Genomic DNA, 27146 nt, shown 5'->3' with positions numbered 1-27146 from the left:
TTGAACAGGAATTATTGTTTTTTTCTAAACTAGAAAATAATCTCTTTGTATTAAGAAAAATAAAATGACTGTTCTTTTTACATAGACTATTATCCAAATATATAAATTACAATCATATTAAGTCTCTAGAAAGTGCTAGAAACTGCTTCATCAGATTTCATAAGCTTATCAAGGTAGTGTCCCAGTCATATTTACCTACAAGTAGCCCGGTTCATGCCAGGATGTATGCATTCATTGTTTGTTCGTTAGTGATCTAATCACTTAACACCATGACTCATTTTTCAAATCAAGAAGTTATGTTTCAAATGGATAAAGCATCTCATACCAGAGCACACTGTTTCTAGAAATTTGCATTCATCACCACTTGACTCCCTGACTCATTATTCCACTGACCAGAGCAGGGCAGCCCAAGACTACACACCTCTTCCGGGGGTGGGGCACATGATATCTTCTTATATTTCAGAGAGCTGCTAACACAGGCTCTCCAGAGAAACAGCAAACCGGGACTCCGGCTACTTTCTTCATTTATCATACTTCTCCACATCGGCTGCAGTATGAGTGACAAGGAATTTTCTCACTGGCTTTCCTACTTTAATCCACAGAAACATGGGTGGAGCCTTGTTTTTTTTTTCTTCTTTTGAAATAAGTCTATCTTCAATGGGTACCCAAATTCTTTTCAGAAGCCATAACTCAATATTAGACTTATTATCCATTTGTGCACCTTGGCAGGTGTTATCCAGAAAAGATTCTAAAGAGCTGTCTGAAGACTATTCCTTTTGCTTCCACAGCCAGAAGAAGGCTAGTTCCTGTGGGAGGAGCACTCTTTCACCTAGGTTTTATCCAGCTCTTTATTGCCTTCAGTTGAGGGAGGCTCAATACTTTTGGCATCATTAATTCTGGTTTCTGCAACTTTTCAGATAACTGTGATCCTTCTTTCTTCTTATGAAGGTAATATTCAATTAGTTTAACTTTGTCTAGATGTTCATGTGCATTCATGTATGTTCAGTGGTTTCTACTTGGATTTCTGGGGAACCTGACTGCCTGTCCATGCCTGGCACTATATCTTGCTTTCCACAGATTTCTAAAACTAGGGCTCCATTCAGTTCAGCATTATTTTCTGTTCCTGAAAAGTGCAGGGCTGGCTCCACCTGCATTTTTGTAGCAGAACTATTGTTTATCACTCAGTCTTCTTAGCTCTTCTGGGTCAAGAGAAAGGCACTCTGTTGAGGTGTCTCTTTTGTCCATTCCATTATCAGTTGGAGAAGAAACTTCTTCCAAGTCAATGGAATTAAAATCTTCCCCTGAAAGGAAATTTTCTTTGGCTATGATTCAGATGTAGCATGAATGTCAGAAGGTTCCTTGCTGACTAACTTAGTCACTTTTATGGATCCATTTTATAGATCTATGCCTTCATAGAAGATTCTAGCATCTTTAACTTTCCTGACACAGAGCGAGTGGTCTGAGGGCTTGGTAGGTGTTTATCTTTTTGACTACCCCGAAGGCCTTGTTATTTTGGAATTTGAAGTGATGGTTCTCTCTCCATTCTGCTGCTGTTTTTCCTTGTTGAGATCTTTGAACTCACTTAACCATGGAAGAGATTGTTACCTTTGCCTTCTACAATGACATTATCCACATGAAGATCCAAGATGACTTGTCATTGCTTAGAGATTGTGAAGGTCTGGCTTCAGAAAAGGATATGAGCCCACTCAGTAAGTTTTTGAGCTATTTTTGATGTCGATGTAATCTTAACTTCATTTTTTAAACAATGAAGTTCCTTTTTTATTTTTTTCTGTTCCAATTCTCCATGGCAGAGAAAGTGGTATTTTAAAGTATTTTTATGTAAATATGCACATTTCTTGTTATGTTTATTCTTAGATACTTCATTCACAATAGTAAATGAATTACATTTTATTGTATTTCTTAAAAATTGATAGAACATGCTGTGAAATTATCTAGTCCTGATACTTATTTGGCATAGTTCTTGAAGATTTTCTCTATTTCTCCCAGAGATCAGTTTGGTTAATTTACATTCTCCCAGACCATGACCTTTTCAAGGTGGCTTGAGCCTAGCAAACTTCTACTTTTCAGTCAGAGGGAACTCAACAACTTTGCTATGTTTTTCTTTTCTTTCTTTTTTTATTTATTTATTTTTAAATGTTTTATTTAGTTCTAGGAGAGAGAGAGAGAGAGAGACAGCGTGAGCAGGGGAGGGTCAGAGAGAGAGGGAGTCACAGACTGAAACAGGCTCCAGGCTCTGAGCTGGCAGTCAGCGCAGAGCCCGACGCGGGGCTCGAACCCACGAACCGCGAGATCATGACCTAAGCGAAAGTCGGACGCTTAACCGACTAAGCCACCCAGGTGCCCCACAACTTTGCTATGTTAAAGGAGAAACTGTAGATTATTCCTTTTGCTACTGTTTTCATTTGATTATTTTTTCTATTAATCATGTCACCCCTATTAACTCTAGACTATGATCTACTTAGAGAATGAAGATACCCTAGGAACCATTCCAGCAGGAAACATTCCAACCAATTCTGAATGGTTCTTTTGGGGCCATTTTGGGAACCTCTTCTCCTTAAGGGGGAAAACAGGGTAGAGGCAGTACAGTCTTTACATCCACCCCCAGTGACTCTCTAGGGTTACTTATGCCCATCAGTGTCCAAAGATGGCACCCAAGCATGCATTTGTGTGCATGACCAGACTACTTTTTTTTGCACTAAGTTCTGATAAGAGATGTTTAACAATTCTGTTAGATTTTTCTAGTGTATTTATTTATTTTGAGAGAGGGTGTGGGGAAGGGACAGAGAGACAGGGGGAGAGAATTTCAAGGAGGCTCCCCACTTTCTGTGCAGTGTTCAATGTGGGGCTCGAACCCACAAACCATGAGTTCATGACCTGAGCCAAAATCACGAGTGGGACACTTAACTAACTGAGCTTCCCACGTGCCCCAACAACTCTGTTTGATTTTATAATTTTTTTTTATTACTGAGAGGCAGAGAAAGACAGAGCATGAGCATAGGAGGGACAGAGAGAGGGTGAGACACAGAATCTGAAGCAGACCCTAGACTCTGAGCTATCAGCATAGACCCAGATGCAGGGCTGGAAGTCACAAATGTGAGATCATGACCTGAGCTGAAATCGGTCGGTTAACTGACTGAGCCACCCAGGTACTCCAAACCTGTTTGATTTTAAAGAGAACTTCTTCTCACCCATCTTCCTCAGTTTTTGAATCCCATGTAAAATCTATGCCACAGAGAAGCCTTATTTAACTTTTGTGTATCTATCAAGCATTAGTGAAGCAAAAGTGAATTATCTATTTCCTTCTATTTTCCCTGAATCAGTTTTCACCTTCTGAGTGAAAATAAATAAATAAAGGATTCTCTTTTGGCTCATCGTGCGAAATTGCCTATAGTAATGTTTGGTTTATCCTTTTGCAATGTGGCTATTCATTTTCCCAGACTTTATATACATATATAAAGCCTAATATATATATGTATATATATATTAGGCTTTATATATATACATATATATATAAAGCTTTCAGAATATAAGCTTCTTAGCCAGCCCATTTTGCCATAGCCTTTTGACCTTAAAAGCACTGTTAGCTTGTTCTACTGCCTATTTGCCTTAAATACATTGAAGTAAGTCATTCTAGAACCTCTAGCATCTTTTTGGTGAAAATAGAGACTTACAATATGTTTGTTTAATTTTGAACACAATGGGGCGATTTCCAAATATAATTGCATAATGCCCACTTTCTAGATTTTTGGTTTCCTTAAAGAGATCTAAGTATAATAATGGAAATGATGGAAGAGCTTCAGAAACTTTAGAAAGTAAACATTGGAAAACCCAAATGACATTGACTGGATATTGACAAAAAGGGAAAAGAAATGATTCCAAGTGACACTGAGATTTTGCAAATGCGTGGGTGGGTAGATGAAGCACTCTGGGCAAAATTATGAACATCAGGGTGGAAGAGGAGACCTACTGGGATCGTTAGGAGCTGGTGCAGCAGCTGCACTGGCCCAGGAGCTCACAGACATCTCATAAATGCTTTTTGAATGACTGTTAGATGAATTCCATACCAGACACACTGAAATGTGGCCCTTTTCAGTGGTCCTGTAACCTTAAACCTGTGAGGCACTCTTCGTTTACAAAGCACTTTCATATGCTGCCCCATTAACCCCACAATAAACTATGGAGTAAAATATCATTAAAACCCTCTTATAGTGGAGGAAATGGGGCTTAGGAAGATTAAGTTCCTTACTTAAGTTATATGTTTAGTAGGAGCCAGAGATGAGGTTTAAGCCCGAGTGTTTTTGAAACCCAAACCTGGGCTCGTTCTCGTACTGCAGAATGTTCCAAGTAGCAGCAGCTTCGGCCGCCCTCGCCGGCTAGGTCAGACCCATCTGAGGAAATCATCATGCTTGGAAAGACAAATATTTGTAGAGCGAGTTAAAAATGAGAGCACATGGGCAGTGGGCAAGAGACTCACAAAGGTTGGGACGCTATTTTTTTTCCTTTTTTTCACTGCAGTGTGAACAACACGGAGGGAAACTCAATGCTATGCTTACTGAGTCAGTGATTCCCTGGAGTGTGCTGGAGGAAGACAGGTTAGTTTGGAAAAAAAAAAAAAAATTCAAAGACTATTTATACCAGAGTCAAGGTGAAAGAAGGACCAGTATCTGGCAACACATTTCATGGAAGAGTTAAGGATATTGAGAAGGAAAAAGCAGGATTCTGTAGGATTCTTCTTGAGGAAAAGGTCATGCATATCAACTACAACAAACTGGACTATCTGAAAAAAAAAAAACTAAAATTAAACAACTAATATTCTTTTTCATATTTTGTTACACTTTTTAAAAAAAATTGTTAACATTTATTTATTGTTGAGAAACAGAGACAGAGCATGAGTGGGGGAGGGGCAGAGAGAAGGGGAGACACAGAATCCAAAGCAGGTTCCAGGCTCTGAGCTGTCAGCACAGAGCCCAATGCAGGGCTTGAACTCACCAACTGCAAGACCATGACCTGAGCTGAAGTCGGATGCTTAACCTACTGAACCACCCAGGTGCCCCTATGTTACACCTTTTTATAAGGGCATCTTAGATGTGGGTAAAGTATTGATGACCTACATTACTTATAGCTGAGTGGGGTTTTGCTGATGGATTAGATTGCTTTTGAGAAATTTTTGAGAAATCGCAACTTTTGTTTCTTTGCGTTGGCTTTTTTTGAGGTCATCTTTGACAGATCTATTGGACAGTCTTCACACATATTCTATACCAGTCACTTTTAGTTGGTTCCCTTTTTTGCTCTTTCGTTATTTTTTATTTTAAAAAGCGTTTCTCCCTTTGCCTAATTTTTTTTTAATCTAAAGAAATTATCCGTGTGCCCAGGTTAATATTGTTATTCATTTATTTCACATCGTTTCCATATGCTACCACCTCATTTCTGAGTTTTTTATTTCGGATTTACGCTATTGTTTTACATCTTCTATTGTTTTCCTAATTTATTTTAGCTTGTTTGGAACATCTGTTCTTTGCCGTGCCTTTTCGGAGGGCTTCCATTTCCTCCAGGGTCATTATTCTATGTCAATATATCTTTTAAAAAAAGAAAGAAAGAAAAGGAAGAGTACGGGATTTCATTGTGATCATTTGTGTTGTGCTATTTTTTTCTTTCTCTACATTAAGTTAGTTGTATGGTATGTGAGGGAGAGGGAGTGGGCTGCGAGAGTTTGTGTGGGTTCGTGGCTCTAATGCCTTCCCTATAATTTCCGTCAATTCCTTAATACTATGGTCCCTTACCATTTGAAATCTTCCAGCAGTTTCCTTTGTTTATTTTTTTTAAAGTTTTACCATTTATTCATTTTTGAGAGAGCAAGAGAGAGAGAGAGCGAGCGAGCGCATGAGTGGGGGAGGGGCAGAGAGAGAGGAAGACACAGAATCTGAAGCAGCTCCAAGCTCTGAGCTGTCAGCACAGAGCCCGACGCGGGCCTCGAACGCACAGACTGCGAGATCATGACCTGAGCTGAAGTCAGACACTCACCCCACTGAGCCCCCCCAGGCGCCCCTCCTTTGTTGATTTTAATCATGCCCAACTCTTGCTGGCGCCCCTGTCGTTCCTTTTGTAATAAATTGAGGTTCTCTTTCAGACAGTCTCTCCTCGATGTGGGACTCTGTTGTGGGGATTCTGCAGGTTTCCTAGACATCAGATTGTTCCTGTCACATCATCTTAAGTCACGGACTCATGCTATTTAGCCACAATTTAGCACATGAAAAAAAAATTCTATAGTTTCAGTAGAGTTTTCTCACATTGTCCTGCTCACGTTCCAGCGCGTGCCTGGTGGCAGTTTGGGGCTCCACTGCTCACAGCCATCACAGGCCAGCTGGCCCCTCTCTCCTCCCGAAGAGATGCTGATGCCACTCAAGTCTTGTGCAGCCGGGCATTTGTACCCTGTCCTCTCATTTCCTGATTTCTTGTCATGAGTGTCACCATGGGATGTTGGCTTTGCGATTATAGTTTTTTGAGGAGAAATTCCAACATTACTGTGTTTCAGCCACTGTTTTCATATCTCTTCACCTGACCCCAAGGCGAGAGCATCAAAGCTCAGTCTTCAGGCTTTAACTGGTGTAACTGCTTGGATTTTGGACTCGAGTACTTTAAAAGTACATATTTCTTGGGGCACCTGAGTGGCTCAGTCGATTAAGTCTGACTTCAGCTCAGGTCATGATCATACAGCTTTTGAGTTCGAGCCTCGCTTCGGGCTCTGTGCTAACAGCTCAGAGCTTCTATCCTGCTTCAGATTCTGTCTCCCTCTCTCTCTGCCCCTCCCCCACTCGGGCTCTGTCTCACTTTCACAAAAACAAGTAAACATTATAAATTAAAAATACATATATCCTAATTTAACAAATTAGGATAAGCATCTATATTTTAGATGGCTTATTTTCTGAAATTTAAAATCTTCATATCCTTCTGTAAAGCTTCATACACATACTCAAACACTCACACTAATAGCTCATAACTGAAAACTGGGATCTTGATTTTCATAACACATTTTAAATGATACAGAATATTCTTTATCACCAGACTATCTCATATATTCTCTTTTCCACATTATAATTGTTATCAGATTGACGTGTCTGTCCTTATTATTAAGGTGAACCACAGAGCTGTTCCAGAGGTTTTTTTCTACTGTAGAATGGTGCCCATGTTTTTCTTTAAGACTGAAAATTCCCAGCCACCCCTCCTATCCCAGTAAGAAAGAGAAAAATGAAAATATCCTAGCAAACTGAAAACAATCACATGTAATAATGAGATAGGAATATGTTTTGCAATTTTCAAGAACTAAAATCATGGTTTTCTTGAACACTCATTTATGTTAGTAGATGTCATATATTTAGAAACTGTTTCTACATTTCGTAACTGGTGATAAACTGAGAATTAAACAATTAATTGTCTTTGAGTGGCAGCAAATATAATGACAAATACTCTGCCAGGGAAATCTTTACATGCTGGAAACAAATTTTAAATCTCAGTGTAACTATAATGCCATTATTTCCTACCTGGGTGTATTTGACGTCTATTGAAGCCAAATCATTAGTGAGATGACTTAGCATGCTGGGGCCTTCCTCTGAACCTTTCCATGAGACCTCCATGGCATGTGGCTGTACAGGCTCATAGTCTCATGAACAAGGCATCAAGGGCTTGCAGCATCTCCATAGTATCCTGAGCTATCCATTTTAGCTTAATTTAATAGTTAATTTAGTCACAGAGGATATATGATTAAAATTTAGAACACAGCTCTGTGTATCTAGCTAATTGTTTGTTTGGCTTAACTAATTAATAGAATCTATTTTAAAATGTTCACAATTTTATGAAAAGTGATTTTGGTTTTACTGCAGTAATTTGTCCTCCATAATTTTGGTGCAGTATATGGGAAGTTACAAACTCATTTATGGTTTCTCTTTACTCTTATCTTCTTGTCGAGATATATACTAAGTAATTCACATAGTGCTCAGCACAAGAGTTCTAGTAATAAATTTAACATGCTTTTGGCTAATTATTTTCATAGAGTGGTGTAAAGCATTTGTCCTGAGTAACATTCTACTATAGACACATGCACACACACACACACACACACACACACACACACACACACACACACACACACACACACACACACACACATCTTCTTTATCCATTCATATTTGGATACTCAGATTGCTTCCATATCTTGGCTATTGTAAATAATGTTGCAATAAACCTAAGGGCTTGTATACATTTTTGAATTAATGTTTTTAGTTTCTTGGGGTAAATATTTAGCAGTAAAATTACTGGGTCATGTAGTATTTCTATTTTTAATTTTTGGAGGAACTTCCATGTGTTTTTCCATAGTGACTGCCCGGATAGGAAAAATGAAGGGGATGAAGAGGTACAAACTTCTAGTTATAAATTAAATAAGTCATTGGGATAAAAAGCACAGCACAGGGAATATAGCCACTAACACTGTAATAAGTTTGTGCTGTGACAGTCACTATACTTGTGTCGGTGAGCAATGTGTAATGTACAGAATTGTCCTATCACTATGCTGTAAACCTGAAATGAATAAAAAACTGTGTGAAATTGTGCATTATCTATACTTCAACAAAAACACATGGGGCGCCTGGGTGGCTCAGTCGGTTAAGCATCCAACTTCGGCTCAGGTCATGATCTCATAGTTCGTGGGTTTGAGCCCCACGTCGGGCTCTGTGCTGACAGCTAGCTCAGACCTGCATCCTGCTTCAGATTCAGTATCTACTTCTCTCTCCGAACATTCCCTGATCATGCTCTTTCTCTCTCTCTCTCTCTCAGAAATAAATAAAACATTAAAAAAAAAAAAACACAAGTGCACAAATAAACTTCCTGGAGCTCAAAACATAACTTATATTTTCAAATATAACTCCTATTTTATAAAAAAAAAGTCTCACACAGAAGTTGTCAAATAAATTTTCATGTGAATAATTACACATTTTTCTCCCAAGAACAGTAATTACTCAGAGCTTGAGGAATTTGAAGTATAGTAAAGGATACTTTATTTTCTACTCATTCATTGTGATTTGTATTCCTCAATCAGAAATTAAACCCATTTAAAAATTAAATCTTCCCAAATATTTAGACCTATAGATTCTAACTGAAAACGTAAGTTTGTTAAATTCTTCATCTTCAAAAACTTCTGGGCAAATGGACATCTTAAATATCTATTATCTTTCAGGATATAGAATGATTAAAAAATGATTTTCTTCTTTTCAAAATCTTGGATAAGTTTCAAAAGAAGGGAAATAAAGGGATTGCAATTTATTGGAAATCTAATACTTGTCAGCCACTACGCTAGTACTTGTGCTTAACATTATTGACTTCCACTTAATTTACTTACTTTTATTGAAACTTTTAAAACATGAAAAATAGATTATATTGTCTTATAAATGAAATGGATTTTCATGTCTTCATGATATTTTAATGTCTCAATAATAAAATAAGTTCTATTGTCTTACTTGACATGGAAAGAAACAATGAGATCAAAACCACAATTTAATCATCAGTAGGTAAGATGTTTGTATATAAGCCTCACTGGCCCAAATGGTGAGTTTTCTCATTTTCCTCCTCACACTGTGTAATGCAGTCCCAGTGGGTATAGAGAAGCCATTCACGTGGATAATTGCTCCTGCAAGATAATCTAATTTTTGTATTTGGAATGACATTTCCAAGGTAGAATGGAAATAGGATTATAATATTTACTTGCATAAGTGATACATGTTTGATACCATTTGTTTCATCGTAAAATAGACATTCAAACCGAATAAATAGAGATAATGTATAAATCGACTGTGAGAGGCATTATATACTTGCCTGGAAGTTAATGATCATATGAAAATGTGAAACTGTCACATAATTTTACCAAAAGTTCCTTTACTCTTTCTTGAAAATGAAAGAGGAATTCTTATGATTTTCATAGTCTGTAACCCATTATAAGAAGCACATTGTACAAAAAGAAGGAAAAAAGGGTTCATTACAGTGAGCGCAGTTTGGAGCTAAAGAAGCAAGCAAGAGTTTATTCTTGGCTTGTGACAAACAGGCCATGTGGTCAAAAACTAACGCATCTGTCTGTTCCTCTATTTCCTTGTCCGTGACATGCCAGGGAGAAGTCAATTTTCCTGTAATTTTCATTAGTGCTTATCATTGTCTGAAAGTTTTAATCAATGAAGTAACACGAAAAACAGATATGTGAGCCATCTCTGTTGGAATAAACCATAAAACTACGAGAAGACAAAACAGGGGAAAACATGTTGGTTCTTCTTAACATTGGTCAGGTCAATGTTTTTTTTCTTTTTTGGTGTTTTTTTGTTTGTTTGTTTGTTTGTTTTTTGGGTTTTTTTGGCCAGGATGCCAAAATTACAGGCAATAAAAGCAAAAAGTAGACGAATGAGTTTACATTAAAGTAAAAAGCATCTGCTATGACCATAAAGGAAACAATTCATAGAGTGGAGAGACAGCCAATGGAATGAGAGAGAATATTCTAAACCATACATCTACTAAAGGATTCATATTCAAATCACGTAAAGAACTCCTACAAGAGCAAGGAAAAAAAAAACTTAGTTAAAAAATAGGCAAATCACTTGAGTAGACATCTTCTCTGCAAAGACTACAAAATGGCTATCAGGTATTTGAAAAGATACTCCGCATCGCTCTTCATCAGGGAAAGGCAGGTGCATTAAAGACAATAGAAAATATGTACTGTCATCATATACTAGGGACTGTTTTAGAAGCACTGGGCAATTCATGAGGAGGAACCAGGCTGGACACACAAATTCTGGAATTTTCAACATCTAAATGAGCTGAAACCAAAAGTATGGATGATTTTACCAAAGAAGGATACAGGGAAACATGGGGACCCAGGAACTAAATCCTGTGTCTGAAGGAACTAGGTTAACAAAAGATGGAGGTAGAGAAGGCTGTTAAGCAAGAGGAAAAACAGATGAAAATGGTACCTCGGGAGCAAAGTGCAAAAATCATGGCAGGAGCACCTCACGCAAATGCTTTTACGTTAGATGACTACTAAAACCTACCACGGACACGAGGAGTCTGATAGTCCAGAGAAATCCTTTAGGAAGTACCTCTCCTCTCACTTGTTTGAGATCAAGGAAACAGCAACCTGACTTGCACACATAATTACAGAAACCTGAGTAAGACAATAATAAAAATATTGACTTCGTTATTAAAATAAATGTATATTATTAACAAATGAGATTCGGCCCAGAAATGCAAAGAATGTTCCGCGTGCTCAGAAACACAGTAACATTATCCATAACACTAGAACGTCAGATGAGAAAAGCTATACCATCATTTTTTTAAAATATTTTTTTTTATTTATTTCTAGGAGAGAGAGAGGGAGAAAGAGAGAGAGAGAGAGAGAGCAGGGGAGGGCCAGAGAGAGAGGGAAACACAGACTCTGAAACAGGCTCCAGGCTCTGAGCTGGCAGTCAGCACAGAGCCCGACGCGGGGCTCGAACCCACGAACCGCGAGATCATGACCTAAGCGAAAGTCAGACGCTTAACCAACTAAGCCACCCAGGCGCCCCATACCATCATTTTTAAGGATTCTGCAAAGCTAGTTATGAAATCCCTCCGAAAATTATATGGAAAAAATAGGCTATTTCTTTACCTAATAAATAATATATAGAGATGTACTTATAGGAGGTAATTATGTTTTTTAACTTATATTTTTGCTTTTGAGTTTTCAAAGAACTAAAATATATTTTTTTAGAGCACTGCATTATTTTTTAAATAATTCAATTCTTTACAGACTTTTTAAAGAATAGGAGGGAATACCTCTCATTCGTTTTGTTTTGTTTTTATTTGTTTGCACAAACCGTTCCTTTGCCACACACCATATCTGGTGACTAGCGACCTTTCCTTGATTCATGAGTCTCTGAGAAGCAGACAGCCTCTGTGATGACCCCACACAGTCTACAGCTGATCGGTACAGAAGTGATACAAGCTGAGATCATCTGCGTGTGTACCTTAGATTCAGAATCATTACCTTTCTGAGTGGATAAAACTGAGGACATGTAAATACCGTCCTTCTTGGTAACCAAGTTTATCATTTAAACAACGAAAAGAAGACAAATCAGATTGCCGGTGGACAAGGAGAAAGCAGTGGCTGGAGAGACATGCAGGAAGAAAAACAAATAGAAGTGAGAGATAAAGTGAGAAAACCATCTGGATTCTCAGTAATATTTCAACCTTTTTATGCTTATCAAACTCTGATTGCTATATTCCTATAATTCATTTTGTTACTGAAATCCACACAGGTTGAACTGTTAATGCTCAAATGAGCATAGGTTATACATTATGCTAATTCCCATATTTATTTTCTAGATTCTTGAAAAAAAATCTTGGAAAATGAAGAAGAGATACTTAGATCCATCCTCCTTCTATTAAGGAAAAAATGTTTTTCTTAGAATCAAGAAGTTTCCTTATGGCATTCTTTCTAAAAATTTGAATTCCCAGCAAGCAAGCAGTATCCAATACAAAGATTTCAAAACAATGGCATACAGATAAGAGCAAATATCCAAAAACAAATGTAAGAACACGTAGATGTATTTATTTTCAAAGCATATACTCCTCAGAACATAATTATATCTTTAATACACTGAAAAGTATAATGGTATAGAAGAACATTTAAAAACGTATTTTATTTTTTTACATTTATATTTTTTATATTTTTATAAAATATATATATAATATATAAATATATTATATATTATATCATATATAATATAAAATATTTTTATATTTTTTACATTAATATTTTCTGATGTAACTTTTTGAGTTCCAATTGAATGAACCAAAAAATTAATAAATGAAACCCAAGTCAGCTTCCTGTAGAGACTGTTTTGCACAATAAAAACAACAAAAACACTTCTCAAGCTATGGAATTAAGGACCCAGTAGCCTGCACTTCCGGCTTATAGCAACAAGACAGGGCTAACTTTACCCTATACGATCTTACAAATATCTTCAAAATAGTGTTTCAGGGGTGCGGAAAATCAGAACAAGTCTTCAATTGATAAAAATGATTAAAGTCCTCAGATTATTGTGATATGATATCACAGAGTGGAACGAGACCAGCTAAAATAATTGCATGGCGCATCATTTTTTTTTTTAACACAACCGGTATTTTTCTTAGCATGGGATGTCTTTTGTGTATGTTTAAAGTTTGCTTTCTAAGTAATGAACCATGAATACCTGTATTAACTCTCACACGTATCGGATCCATGTAGTACAATCTCATGTATTGTGTTACTAAAATGATGATTTTTGTTATACAATTAAATGTAATATAGATAGGAGTAGTTTGGGAAAACAGAAACAAACAAAATGGAAATATGCACTATAAGAGTCTGCTACCACCATAGGCTTTCTGGGTATTTTTTTTTTCCCTACATGTTTGTATTTTTCTATGACAGACATTAGCTAATATATAAAATTTTGTTGACAGTTTCTGCATGGATTTAAAGGCCAATAGTACAGCTTAGACTATCAATTATAACAAAGTAGAAAAAAATGTTGCAGAAAAAATGTGAAAATGCAAATAAGACTTTATGCTGATTGTTGGAGAGCTTGGGTGGCTCAGTCGGTTGGGCTTCTGACTTCAGCTCAGGTCATGATCTCATGGTTCATGAGTTTGAGCCCCGTGTCGGGGTCTGTGCCGACAGCTTGGAACCTGGAGCCTGCTTCAGATTCTGTGTCTCCCTCTCTTTCTGCCTTTCTCCACTCACGCTCTGTCTCTCTCTCCTTCAAATATAAATAAGCATTTGAAAATTTTAAACAAAAGACTTTATGCTGATTTTGAGGTTAAGTCCATTTCTATCATGTGTTATTGTATGCCAAAAAGAAAGCATCAGTAAACTATTGTGCGAAGGCCAAACTTCTGTTTTTTGTAAGTAAAACTTTATTGGAACATGGCCACGTTCACTTGTTAATGTATGGCCTGTAGTGCTTTTGCTCTAAAATGGCAGAAACAGTCATTGCAGTAGAGATGGTACAGCTTGCAAAGCTGGAAATATTTACTATTTACCTCTGTAAATTTACCAACCCCTGTGGTAGGATATCAAAGAAATATAGCATTTGGTCACAGCATCCAAATGCTTACAATCTAGTTAGGTGGAAAAATGTACACATTAAATACATAACCGCCAGTACCTGTGGTTTGTCTAATAAGTTCCCTACATGTGGTTTTCTACTTGGGAAAAATCCAGTTTGAGAGAGTCCTCCATGGTCTTTGGTGATATAGGCAAAGTGATTTTCCTGGATAGACTAGGGTGAATTAAGAACCTAACATTTAAACAAGTGAGTTGAGGAGTTCCTGGGTGGCTCAGTTGGTTAAGCATCCAACTCTTGATTTCAGTTCAGGTTATGATCTCACAGTTCATAGTTCGAGTCCTTCATAGGGCTCTGCACTGACAGCACAAAGCCTGCTTTAGATTCTCTCTCTCCTCTCTGTCCCTTCCTCAATCTCTCTCTCTCAATATAAATAAATAAACATAAAAAATAAAAATTGGCATTGAAAACAAAAAAAAGCATATTTTATTATGTCCATTTAGAGTTTTAAAAGTTAACATATTTGATATAATATTGATTTATATTTTGATTTTTGATCTAACAACTCGAGAGTGAAGCATAGGTGGAATTTCTTTTAGAAGTTTAAAAGAGGCAGGCCTCTAGTTGAAAATATAGATACAGCTGTAAAATCTAAACATTTTCAATCCCATATATGTTTTATGCTTTGATAAATGGAGTCCATAGAGGTAAATAAAGCTGTAGAAGGAAAAATATAGGAGAATGTCAGATTCTCCTATGGTATGAATTTTCCAGACTGATTTGTTTAATTGAGTGACTTGACATGAGTCCTAGAGTATAGGGAGAATTAATATTCTGGAGGAAGAACTACATTGAAAAACATAGTATGGTAATGGAGAGATATTAGGAGTATACAACTAGAACGTTAGAATGTTAGTTAAGCTGTTTGTGCCTCTCTTATTCACGATGGTTTTAAATTGTGGTAATAATAGTTAACATGAGATTTACCCTCAGAACACGCTTTGTAGCACACAATACAATGATGTTAACTCTGAGCACACTGTCATAGAGCAGATCAAAAGAATTTATTCATCCTGCAAAACTGAGACTTTAGACGCATATATCCCCACTTCCCCTCCCCTGACAACCACCATTTTACTCTCTTTCTATGAGTTTGACTGTTTTAGATACCCCCATGTAAGTGGAATCATGCAATACTTACCTTTTTGTAATTGGCTTATTTCACTTAACATAATGTCCTCCAGATTGACCCATGCTGTTGCATATGAGAGGATTTCTGTCTTTTTAAAGGCCAAATAATATTCCAGTTTGTATGTGTGTGTGTGTGTCTGTGTGTGAACAGGTGTGATTATATGCATATATACATTGTATGCATACACACACACACACATATATATACATACATTTTATATATATATGTATGTACATATATATACATATATATGTACATACATATATATATAAGAATTGAAATCAGAATGTCGAAGAGATACCAGCAATTCCATGATTATTACAGCATTGTTTGCATGGGAGTAATTAACATGACAGTGAAGATATCTCTTTGCAATTGATTTCAATTTTTTGGATGTATACCCAAAAAAGGGATATCTGGATAGTGTGCTAGGTCTGTTTTTAATTTTTGAGTGACCTCTACACTATATTCCATGGTGGCTGCACCATTTTGCACTCCCACTAACATTGTTCATGTGTTCTAATTTCTCCACATCCCCTCTATACCTATTATCTATCTATCTATCTATCTATCTATCTATCTATCTATCTATCATATATCTATTATATATACATACATATATATGTGTATATACATATATGCATATACATATGATCCCTATCTGTATCTATTTGGATTTTGGAAAATTGCCACCCTAACAGCTGTGAAGTGATATCTTGTTTACCATTGCCCTGTGAAGTAGTGATGTTGAGCATCTTTCCATATACTTTTGGCTATCTCTTCCACCCATTTAATAGGGTTGTTTATTTGCTGCTGTAAGACTCCTTATATATTTTGCAAATTAACTGCTTAGCAGATACATGGTTTACCAATATTTTTCCAAGACTATGTTTTTTTTTTTCAATTCATTGATAATTTCCTTTGCTGTACACAAGATTTTGTTTGTTTGTTTGATAGGGTCCCGCTTGTCTATTTTTGTTTTTCCTTTGGTGCCATATCCAGGAAATCCTTGCTAATATCAATGTTGTGAAGTTTACCCCCCAGTGTCTTTGTTTTCTTCTAATAGTTTTACAGTTTAAGTTGTAGTTGTCTCTAAGTCTTTGATCCATTTTCACTTTACTTTTGTGTATGGTGTAGGATAAAGGTCTAATTTCATTGGTTTGCATGTGGTCATCCAATTTTCCACACATCATTTGTTTAGGAGACTATCCTTTTCCCATTGCATATTCTTGGCACTTGAGTTGAGAATAATTGATCATGTGTGAGTTAATCACTGTATATGAAGTTTATCTCTAGACTTTATTCTCTTCCATTGATCTATATATCTGTTTTTATGTCAGTCCTATACTGTTTTAATTACTACCATTTTTAATATATTTAAAATCAGGAAGTGTGATAGTCCCAGCTTTGTTCTTCTTTCTCAAGTTTCCTTTGACAATTTGGTGTCTCATCATAGCATGGAATCTTCCCTACTTGCTGAGACAGTCTCTGTATTATTTCAACATCAGGCTGAATTCCATAAATGGAAAATGAAATATTGACAAATGATTTACCTTTCCACGTGGAAGGACAGATTTTATGCTTTTGCAATCAGCATTTGCAAAATGAAAATCGGTAATCTGTTTACTTCACTCCAAGTAACAAATTCCAGATTCTGAATTTCTAATACATAAGGTTGATTTTACTTTTTATTTTTTTTTAATTTTTTATGTATTTATTTTATGTTTGAAAGACAGAAACAGAGCAAGAGGGGGAGGGGCAGAAAGAGAGGGAGACACACAACGTGAAGCAGCTCCAGGCTCTGAGCTGTCAGCACAGAGCCCGACGCGGGGCTCGAACCCACAGACTGTGAGATCATGACCTGAGCCGAAGTCTGACGCTTAAATGACTAAGCCACCCAGGCGCCCCCATAAGGTTCATTTTAGGTCTAAACACATTACATAGCAAAATACGGTATTTTTAAATGACAAGCAATTTTAGAGATTATAATTTTAACCCATCATTTTTTTTTTAGCTGAGCAAATTGAGATTCAGTGATATATAGAAGTAACTTGGTTATAGAGTTAGTCATTTTCCAAGCTGAAATAAGTTCTCAGTTTTCCTAAAATGAAATTCTGCCTTAATTGTGAAAACTGTTTGGTTATTACTTCAGTACCCAAAAAAAGGTAAATAATAAAAGCAGAATATGGGAAACAGTCATTAGGATAATTTGGGCTCGTATTTTATTGCCAGACAAACTCACTTAGGCACTCATTGGTTTCACTGATATTCTAGGGAATTATGGGAGGAATATTCACCACCACTAATGCCAGTTATGTATGTAAATCCTCTGCACAATGATGGAAGAATAACCCCAAAGTGTTTGACTTAATTAATCTTTTTTCTGAGGCCCTTCACTACAGAACTAAAAATCTAAATAATGAGTAGGGACAGAGTTTTAAGTATCTTTCTGCACTTAGGGGATGATTAATTATAATGGCTAAACCCCTGAACATTAAGTTGAATACTAATCTGATGACAGAGTTTGGAAATAAGCCAGTACTGCATCTGGGTTTTTTTTCTATCCTTTTGACAGAATAATAAAAAGAAAAAGAGGAACATATTCACAGTTTATGGTTATTTCATTTAACACAGTCTCCTTCAAACTTGCTTGTTAGTTAAGTGGAAAAGTAAATTTCTCCCACCTTCTTGAGCATAACTGTAGATGACATATATAGTGATTTGATACTCAGCTCTGTATTTTGAGATGATGTGGATTTTCTTCAGATATAAGTGAAAAAAAGGAAATAATGAAGAAGAAATAACCTGAATCTATAATTTACACTTGCGTCTTTACACTTGCCTGTTGTCTGAAGAAGCTTACAGAAAAAGTACAGTCCTGTAGAGTGGCAAGCTGCTTGGAGGGGGTTTTCATTTACAGAGAAAATACCTACTAGATTGTTCTGTACCACATGGCTTCACAGGGCTGGTACAAATAAACTCAAAGGGCAGATGGATAAAAGGTCAAAAGATAAATGTTATTAAAGACTCTTGCCAACAGACAATAGAGGTAGGGAAAGGACTTTCACAGAAAGAGTTAGAAAAGCAAGTCGTTCTTTCAAACTTATTTTTGTTATTCAAAGGGATTAACCCTACTCCAGTGATAATAGGAGGGAAATCACCTCTGAGATGCCTACTTCTAAATCCCCCTTTTCTGGCTTTGGAATTAAAAATAGGGAAGCATATAAGGTCTGGTATCAACCTCCCTGAGCTCTAATAAATTTCTCTATTCTTCAATGTGGATCAATTTGGTCATAATACCATTCTTTACATCCTTCACCTGTTTTCATTTGGTTGGAATAAAGCACCATACCATTGCTATGTGCTAGGAATTTCTCTCCATTAATTTGCTGCTATTTTCCATTTCGTGTTTTATATGTGACCTGAAATAATTATATAATGTGCATAATTGTATATATATCAGATTTTAACTCCATATTAATTATTTTGAATAAATGAAATTTTAAAAATTCATATGAGTTCCAGTGGAATCTCTTTGGAGGAAAGATATCTGACCTTATGTTAATGTTATCAACTGGGTCTAGCTGTAAATACATAATCAAAATAACATTGGGTTCCTGCTTCTATGTTGTGATTCATCTGTGATAAGGTTACCTTCGCAAGAAGCATTGAAAAATATAGAAACATTTGGTGAATTGTCTCCATGATACAATGATAGTACACATTGCTTGATGTAGAAAAATAATTGTTTTCATTCATTTGTCTTCTAAATGACCATAATGGCTGCTTTGGAGACTATTTCTCTGATCTCTACACTTTGTTCCAAAAACTCTCTGTCAGAAACCTCTACCCCCACTGGCTCCTTATTCTCTCTTCTTTTTATTGCTGTCTCAATTCAGTAATGCAGGATTGAACGGGTCAACTTATCCCCTGTGCCCTTTTATTTCCATGAACATTCTGACATTTTACCCATTGTCTGTATTTATTTTACAAGCCCTGATCTACTTGCAGAAATGCCTTAGATATTATTTGAGAGGACAGAAAGGCATTAATCTGCTGACATATGACTTTATAATTTTATAGATTTTGTTTTGTGACATTTTATTAAGTGCATTTTAAAATTAATCAACATACTTTTGGGCCACCGGGGTAGCTCAGTTGGTTAAGCATCCGACATTGGCTCAGGTCATGATCTCACGGTTCGTGAGTTTGAGCCTCACGATGGGCTCTGTGCTGACAGCTTGGAGCTTGGAGCCTGCTTTGGTTTCTGTGTTTCCTTTTTACCTTGGCTTCTCTTTCCATATCATAAGAAATTATCATTAAGAAGAACTAAAGAAAAAATACTTCTCCAGTAAATCTACCCAAGATAAAGTAGCAAGTCTTCTTTCCTGTTCAAGTTAGGAGCACAGGAAGATTTTAGGACTGGTGGGAAAAAGGAAAGAATTCTGAAGGCAGCACTCACAGACTAGGAACATGACACCATAAACCCAAGACCTGGATGTGTCAGTCTTCTGCAGATGTTTCTGAGGCAGGTTGTGAGCATCTAAGAGAAACCCTGCGATCCGATGTTCTGGACAAACAATGTAGGACCTAAGCCCAGCACTGGGAAAGCAAAGTCCAAGAATCGACTTTTCTAAGGTAACAATCATGATTACCCACAGCCATTGCGTGGTTTTTCAGAGAGTCAGAAGTTTCTTCCTCCAAGTGGAGACCTGGGGTCGGGAAAGAGGGATGGGGCTTGTCTGTTCTATCATTCTCCAGCCAACAACCAGGGTTAGGACATAGAAAACAGAGTGTGTGGTTAATTCTACATTAGAGTTGAGGGCTAGAACTATGGATTTCTGCAGTAGATGTCATTTTTTTCATGTTTATTTATTTGTTGAGAGAGACAGAGAGAGAGAGAGCAGGGAGGGGCAGAGAAAGAGTTCCAAGCAGGCTCCACATCGTCAGTGCAGAGCCTGACATGGTGGGGCTTGAACTCATGAAAGCTGAGATCATAACTTGAGCTGAAATCAAAAGTCAGATGCTTATCTGACTGAGCCACTCAGGTGCCCTTCACAGTAGGTGTTACGAAGACAACACAATCAGTAAACCCAGCTGTGTATTCACAGGCACCAAGATGTCACGGATCAGACTTATCCAGGTGCTGCGTGATAGAAATAAGTAGAAGTTCAAGAACAAAGAAAGGTTCCTTTGTATTGTCAACAGCCCCTTCTCCACTTCTTACGGCAGCACATAGACCTCGTCTTGGAGAGGCAGAGATAAGAGAAACACAGAAAGCTTGAACACTGATATTATTACCTTCTATCCAAAATGGAGTAGCAGGAAATAGATTTTCAATCCCATCTGCAACATCAGCAACAACAACAAAAAACATACCAGATCAATTATAAAAAAAACATCAATTTTCAAGGCAATGGATATTAGACCCAAACAGGTCAGTGATTCTAAGTGTAATAGCCAGAATTCTAAGGAAGACACTCTGAAAATACCATCCTCTGGTTATCCATGCAGACAATGTAAGCAAGCCCTGTTGTGAAGGAACTCTGTGGACTGCATTATGGGAACTAATCAGCTGAGTTGGAGACAGAGAGGTCATCCTGGGCCATCAAGGGGATCCCATAGTAATCACAGAAGAGGAAGGAAGAAGAGTCTATAAGAGTGACACAGCAGAAGATGAGAAGAGGCAGAAGATGAGGCAAGATCACAGAGAGTAGGAGCCTGGAAGATCTTGACACACCAAGCTTGGCTTTGAAGTTGGTGCTGGCCAGGATGTATGAGCAGCATTTAGAAACTGTGAGGAATATGTGTCCTACAGCCACAAAAAATAAACTCTGCCAAAAACAAATGAGCAGATCAAGTAATAGATTGTACCCTAGAGCCTCTAGAAGGGAATGCAGTGTTGCCAGAATCTTTATTTTGGCCTTGTGAGACTGTAACCTCAGAATCAGCTGAGCCACCCTATGTCTGCACATCTCATCTACAGAACTGTAGAAAACACGCAGTGTTGTTTTAAGTCTCTAAGTTTGTATTAATTTGTGATGGCAGCAATTGAAAATGAACACCTTGAAGGACAGGAAGCAGATAAGTGAGCCCTACAATTGCCCTGTTTCATCCCCTTGAAGGAATGAGAAGACCACGGTTCTGGGAAAGAAAACCTGGGCAGAGCCAGGCACACTCCCAGATTTGAGCAGACAGAACTGAGAGTCAGGGGAGACTGAAGCAGAGAGAATTCACAGGATGTGGGGGGGCAAGATATGCAGAGGGAGCTCCACTGACCTGCAAGAGGCTTCCTGTGAACCATTCATCAGAGTTCTGATCGGCATCTGTGTGGGAAGAAACTCTCTGAGGCCATGAAAAGGATCAATCAAAATGATTAGAAAGAGCGGGATGAGGAGCTCACAGAAGGCTGGCAACTGTGCTGCTCCTACGACAGAAATCAGATGCTCATGCCCACAAGGCGTCCACAGAGAGCAGAGCAGAGTCCTGACTCATTAGTGGGAAATGATGAGCTCTGACCAAAAACTGCTCTGGTCCCCATAACAAATCTTAAAGGAAAACACGAAAGTATCAAACTATTTCCAACTAAATGGAACCCCAGAACTATAATCAATAATATTTAGAGGAATTCAAAGATATCTAGTCCCTAAGAGGGTAAAGTTCACAAATTCTCACATTGATATGGGTGACATATGTGTGTGAAGAAGCAAGAAAACAAGGGCACCTGGGTGGCTCAGTTGATTAAGTGTTCGACTTCAGCTCAGGTCATGATCTCGCAGTTTGTGGGTTCGAGTCCCACGTTGGGCTCTGTGCTCTCAGCTAGCTCAGAGCCTGGATCCTGCTTCCGTTTCTGTGTCTCCCTCTCTCTCTGACCCTACTCTGCTCTCTCTCTCTCTCTCTTTCTCTCTCTCTCAGAAATAAATAAAACATTAAAATTTTTTAAAAAAGGAAGCAAGAAAGCATGACTTGGAAAGAAGAGTAATCAATCAATGAAAGCCGACCCAGAACTGACATCTGTTAGAATCACAATGTAAGAACATTGACAATTGTTATATCTGTATCCTATGTGCTCAAAAAATATAGACAAAGAAAGTATAAAAGAGACTCAAACTGAATTTCTAGTGATGAAAACTGTAGTGTCTAAGATGAACAATACACTGGATGAGATTAATGGCAGACTAGATATTGCAGAAGAAGGTAAAGGGATTTGAAGATATAGGAATACATACTATCTAAAATGAATAACAGAGAGAGGAAAGAATATACGAATAGAGAGTATCAATTAATTGTGAGATCAACTGCAAGAAACTTAATTCTGGTGCCTGGGTGGCTCAGTCAGTTAAACATATGACTCTTGGTTTCAGCTCAGATCATGATCTCATGGTTTGTGGGTTTAATCCCTGCATCGAGCTCCACATTGAAATTGCGGAGCATTCTTGGAATTCTCTCTCCCAGAGGGAGGGAGAGAGAGAGAGAGAAAAAGAATGATAGAGAGAGGAAGAGAGATAAAATAAATAAATAAGCTTGAAAAAAAATAAGAAAAAAGCCTAATACACTTGTAATTGGAGTTCTCAAAGGAGGAAAGCAAGACAGAAAAAACATATTTGGGGAAAAAAGGCTTATTTTTTTCCAAATGTGATTAAAATTATAAACTCACAAATCCAAGTAGCACAGTGGAGCCAAACTTCATAAACATGAGGAATACTACATACATCTATGTAACTGAATTAGTTAAAACCAAAGATTAAGAGGTAATCTTAAAAGGAAACAGGAAAAAAAAAACAGGAAGAAAATAAGGTTGATAGCATATATCTTATCATACAGAAAGTGACTGGGGAGACAGTGCGATCATCTCTTTAAATTGTATGCTCAATGAATTCTATAGTGTAGATTTCCATACCCCGTGAACAATTTCTTAAAGAGCAAAGGCAAAATACTTTCAGACAGACAAAATCCAGGAGACCTCATCTCTAATAGATCTGCACTATATGGAAAGTAAAAGCTGGGTCTTCAGGAAGAAGAAAAATCACACCACATGGAAATCTGGATGTAAGCAAAGGAATGAAGAGGACCTGCGATGGGAACTATGTATACAAAGGTATAAAATATTCCTTATTGTATACATTTTTGGAAGGTGATTTATTATTTAAGCAAACAGACTAACAATGTAGACTAAAGTTGTAATATAAAAGTGAAGTGTATCACAAAATAGCACAAAGCTGGACAGGGGAGGAATGGAAATATACTGTTAATGCTTATTGCCCTGTGTGTGAAATCATATAATGTCATGTAATGATAGACTGCGATGAGTTAACTGTGTATACTCTAAACCCCAAAGCAACCACTAAAACAAAAGAAAAACAAAACAAAGAGTTATAGCTAGTTAGTGAGATAATGTGGGATAATTTTAAAAAATACTCAGTTCAACTATTAAAATAGTCAAAAAAAGAAAAAAGGGAACAAAGTACAACAAAAACTGATATTAAATAAGTATCAAGATGGCAGATTTAAATCTAATAATATAAATAGTCATATTAAATGTAAGTGGCCCAAACACCCCAAAGTTTTTCACTTGTAGAAATGCAAGACATGAGTATACAATGAATGTAAGTAATGTGCTTTAAATATAAAGACAAAAATTGGGTAGAAGTAGAAGGACGGGAAAAGCTTGGATCAGTCTGTATCCAATCTGGAGACAGAAACCACAAGGTAAAGAAGATTTTAATTGAAGTATTTTTATATATAGTAATACATATATTATTTATATACTAGAAAGAAATTAATATAAAGCAACCATAGGAGGGCAAGTTAAAACATGGAGAGAGAGGGGCACCTGGGTGGGTTCAGTTGGTTAAGGGTCCAGCTCTTGATTTCAGCTCAGGTCATGATCTCGCAGTTTGTGGGTTCAAGCCCTGCATCGGGTTCTGCGCTGATGATGTGGAGCCTGCTTGGGATTCTCTCTGTCTCTCCCTCTCTCTCTCTCTCAAAATAAATAAATAAGAATGAACACAAAGAGAGAACTCTAAAAGGTTCTAAAAGAACCAGGGCTATGGGATAGCACGAAAAGAAGAGCACACTTAGAAAGAGGACTCGCCTCTTGGTGACGAAGCTATAATTCAGTGGACGTTTGCTGGGTTGTCTGGGCGGGAAAGCTGCTCCCGAGTTCCTGGGCAAGTGGCAAGATCTCCGGGGTACAGGTGAGTTGCTCTGGATGGTCAAGGACTCAGAGGGTGTCGGTGTGCTGCTGCTGCTGCTGCTGCCGTGGGGACCAGGAGCTGTTGAGACCTCCCTCTGCAGGAGCCAGCCTGTGCCGGGCCGCTCTGGGTTGCTGTGTGGTTCTAAGCAGGCAACCCAGCACCGTCGGGGGCCTGTGTGGGTGGGGTGGAGGAAAGAGATGAGAAAGCAACCACACAGGCGGGGGCTCAGGTCTGTGCTACCTTGGTTTCCCAGGGACACTGCCATGACCTGAGTTGACAGCTGAAGTAGATGTGATCAAGATAGTGTGGTATCAGTGCATGCGCGTACAAATAGACCATTGGATGGGAACAGAGTCCAGAAATAGACACATGTCTACACTGGCAACATATCCATGACAAAGACAATGGAGTGGAGAAAGGAAACTGTAGACAAATAGCACTGGAACAATGGAGTCTCCTTATGCAGAAAACCTGAAGTTAAATCTACACCTTGGGCCATTTAAAAACGTACTCCAAATGGACAACAAACACAAATACAGAATTTAAAACTCTACACCTTCCAGAAGAAATCATAGAGGCATATTTTTGTGTTTTTCAGTGAGGCAAAGATATTTCTAGGTATGACACAAAAAGTACTATCTACAGAATAACAAATCAATGAATTGCTCTTTATCACAGCAAAAAAATAAGTCTGCTTTTTGAAAAATACAGTTGTTTAACTGAAAATTAGAAAGCACAGACTGGGAATAAAAATATTCCCGGATCATATATCTGATGAAGAACTTGGGTCCAGGATGCATAAAGAACTCTCAAACCTCACTGATCAGATAACAAATATCTTAGTTTAAAAACGATTGAAGTATTTCACCAAAATAGATATACAAGATAATATATAAGCATATAAAAACTGCTCAATATTGGGGCGCCTGGGTGGCTTAGTCGGTTAAGCGTCCGACTTTCGCTTAGGTCATGATCTCGCGGTTCGTGGGTTGGAGCCCCGCGTCAGGCCCTGTGCTGACTGCCAGCTCAGAGCCTGGAGCCTGTTTCAGAGTCTGTGACTCCCTCTCTCTCTGACCCTGCTCTGCTCATGCTGTCTCTCTCTCCTAGAAATAAATAAAACATTTTTTAAAAATTAAGAAAAAACTTCTCAATATTATTAATCATGAGGCACATGTATATTAGAACCAAAATGGGGTACCACTAAAGACCTATTAGAATTAAAGAGTCAGACCATAGGAAATCTGGATGAGGATGGGAGGGATCTGGAACTCCCAAGTACAACAAATGAGGGCTGCAAATTGTACAAACACTTGGAAAATCATTTTCACCATTTTTAAATCCTTAATCATACACTGATTTAGCCAGCTCACTTCCAGGTAAACTTGAGACTCTCAGTACCTAAGACAAACGAGAAGGTGGACAATTTGGACGTAGAGGAAGCAAAGAGATCAAAAATAGGTGAATTTAAGTTTCAAAACCTTCTCACCTGCGCTCATCCCCACCCCACCCCAGGTTTTCTGGTAGAGGAAGAAGTCAAGAACAAAGGAGATATTATAGAAAAACAAAGTATTTTTCAAATCTGAGTTTTAGGTAAAACTTTTTTAACTTCATTATAGTAACTACTTTTCGTTATGAACAGCATTTCTTACGACATTCACTGACCTTTGGATAAATCCTTGTGCACTTTCCCGGAGCTCAGCTCAATAAGCACTTTCATCCCGTCCTCTGCTTGGGGGAATACTATATATATTATGCAAACATCTCTACTAAAATGAATCGCAGTGCACCAAGTTTAAATAGACTTTATTCATATCTTTGAAATCTTGATAATGCAAATATCTAGATTCCAGAAAATTCATGAATCGTAGGTAGTTGTTCGGAGTATGTCTTTAAGAAGAAAGTAGGTAGGGAGCATCCAATTGGGATGCTAAGCTTTTCATTCAGTTTATCGTGGTTCTTTCTAGAAAAGACAACATGTTGACAAAGTCATAACCAAAAGCCATAACCATTAGAGCAAAAAGCTAATCCTGCCAACTGGTTAATTGGGGAAGACATTTAGGAAGGCCACAGTTTTGTGATAATAAGCTGACTTGAAAATGCCATTTAAGCAAGGCATAACCAGAGTAAATTCAAATACTCATGTTTTGATGGGAAAATCAAATACACAAGCCAGGGAATAAAATATACAATACAATTTATTATCATAAAATGACTTGCAAAAGATCACTGCCTACCTCCCTGGGTATTTCAAAAAATAAAAGAAAAATTCAGTTAACAGCCATTTTCCTGATTGATGTGTTTCCTCGGGCTACTGGTTCACTATACACTCTGCTTAATCTCCAATCCCACCTACCCTGTAGCCCCTGAAGGCTTCTATCAATGCATCGGGCTTTGTTAATACTGTCAGGGGAAGCGGCTCAGGCCAGCAGAATGCCTATTAAATATTAGTGTCACATACACACTCGACGAAGGAAATAATGAAAATAATAACAGCATTAAGCACTTTTTTTTTTTTTTTTTACTGAGCACTTACAATGTCCCTGAATGTCCAGTGTTTTCCACATACTGGTGACTCTTGAACCATATGGGTTTGACCTGCCTGGGTCCACTTATAGACGAATT

The 27146-nt window shown here is 37.6% G+C and overlaps 1 pseudogene; it reads right to left on the bottom strand.

The window, feature by feature from the left end:
- Positions 1–470: 470 nt before the first annotated feature.
- On the bottom strand, positions 471–26241 carry LOC144223249 (nuclear receptor coactivator 7-like; annotated as a pseudogene).
- Positions 26242–27146: the final 905 nt, after the last annotated feature.

Source organism: Crocuta crocuta, unplaced genomic scaffold (assembly GCF_008692635.1).
Source record: "Crocuta crocuta isolate KB4526 unplaced genomic scaffold, BGI_CrCroc_1.0 scaffold31, whole genome shotgun sequence".
NCBI lineage: Eukaryota > Metazoa > Chordata > Mammalia > Carnivora > Hyaenidae > Crocuta > Crocuta crocuta.
This window is presented reverse-complemented; position numbering and strand designations above follow the sequence as displayed.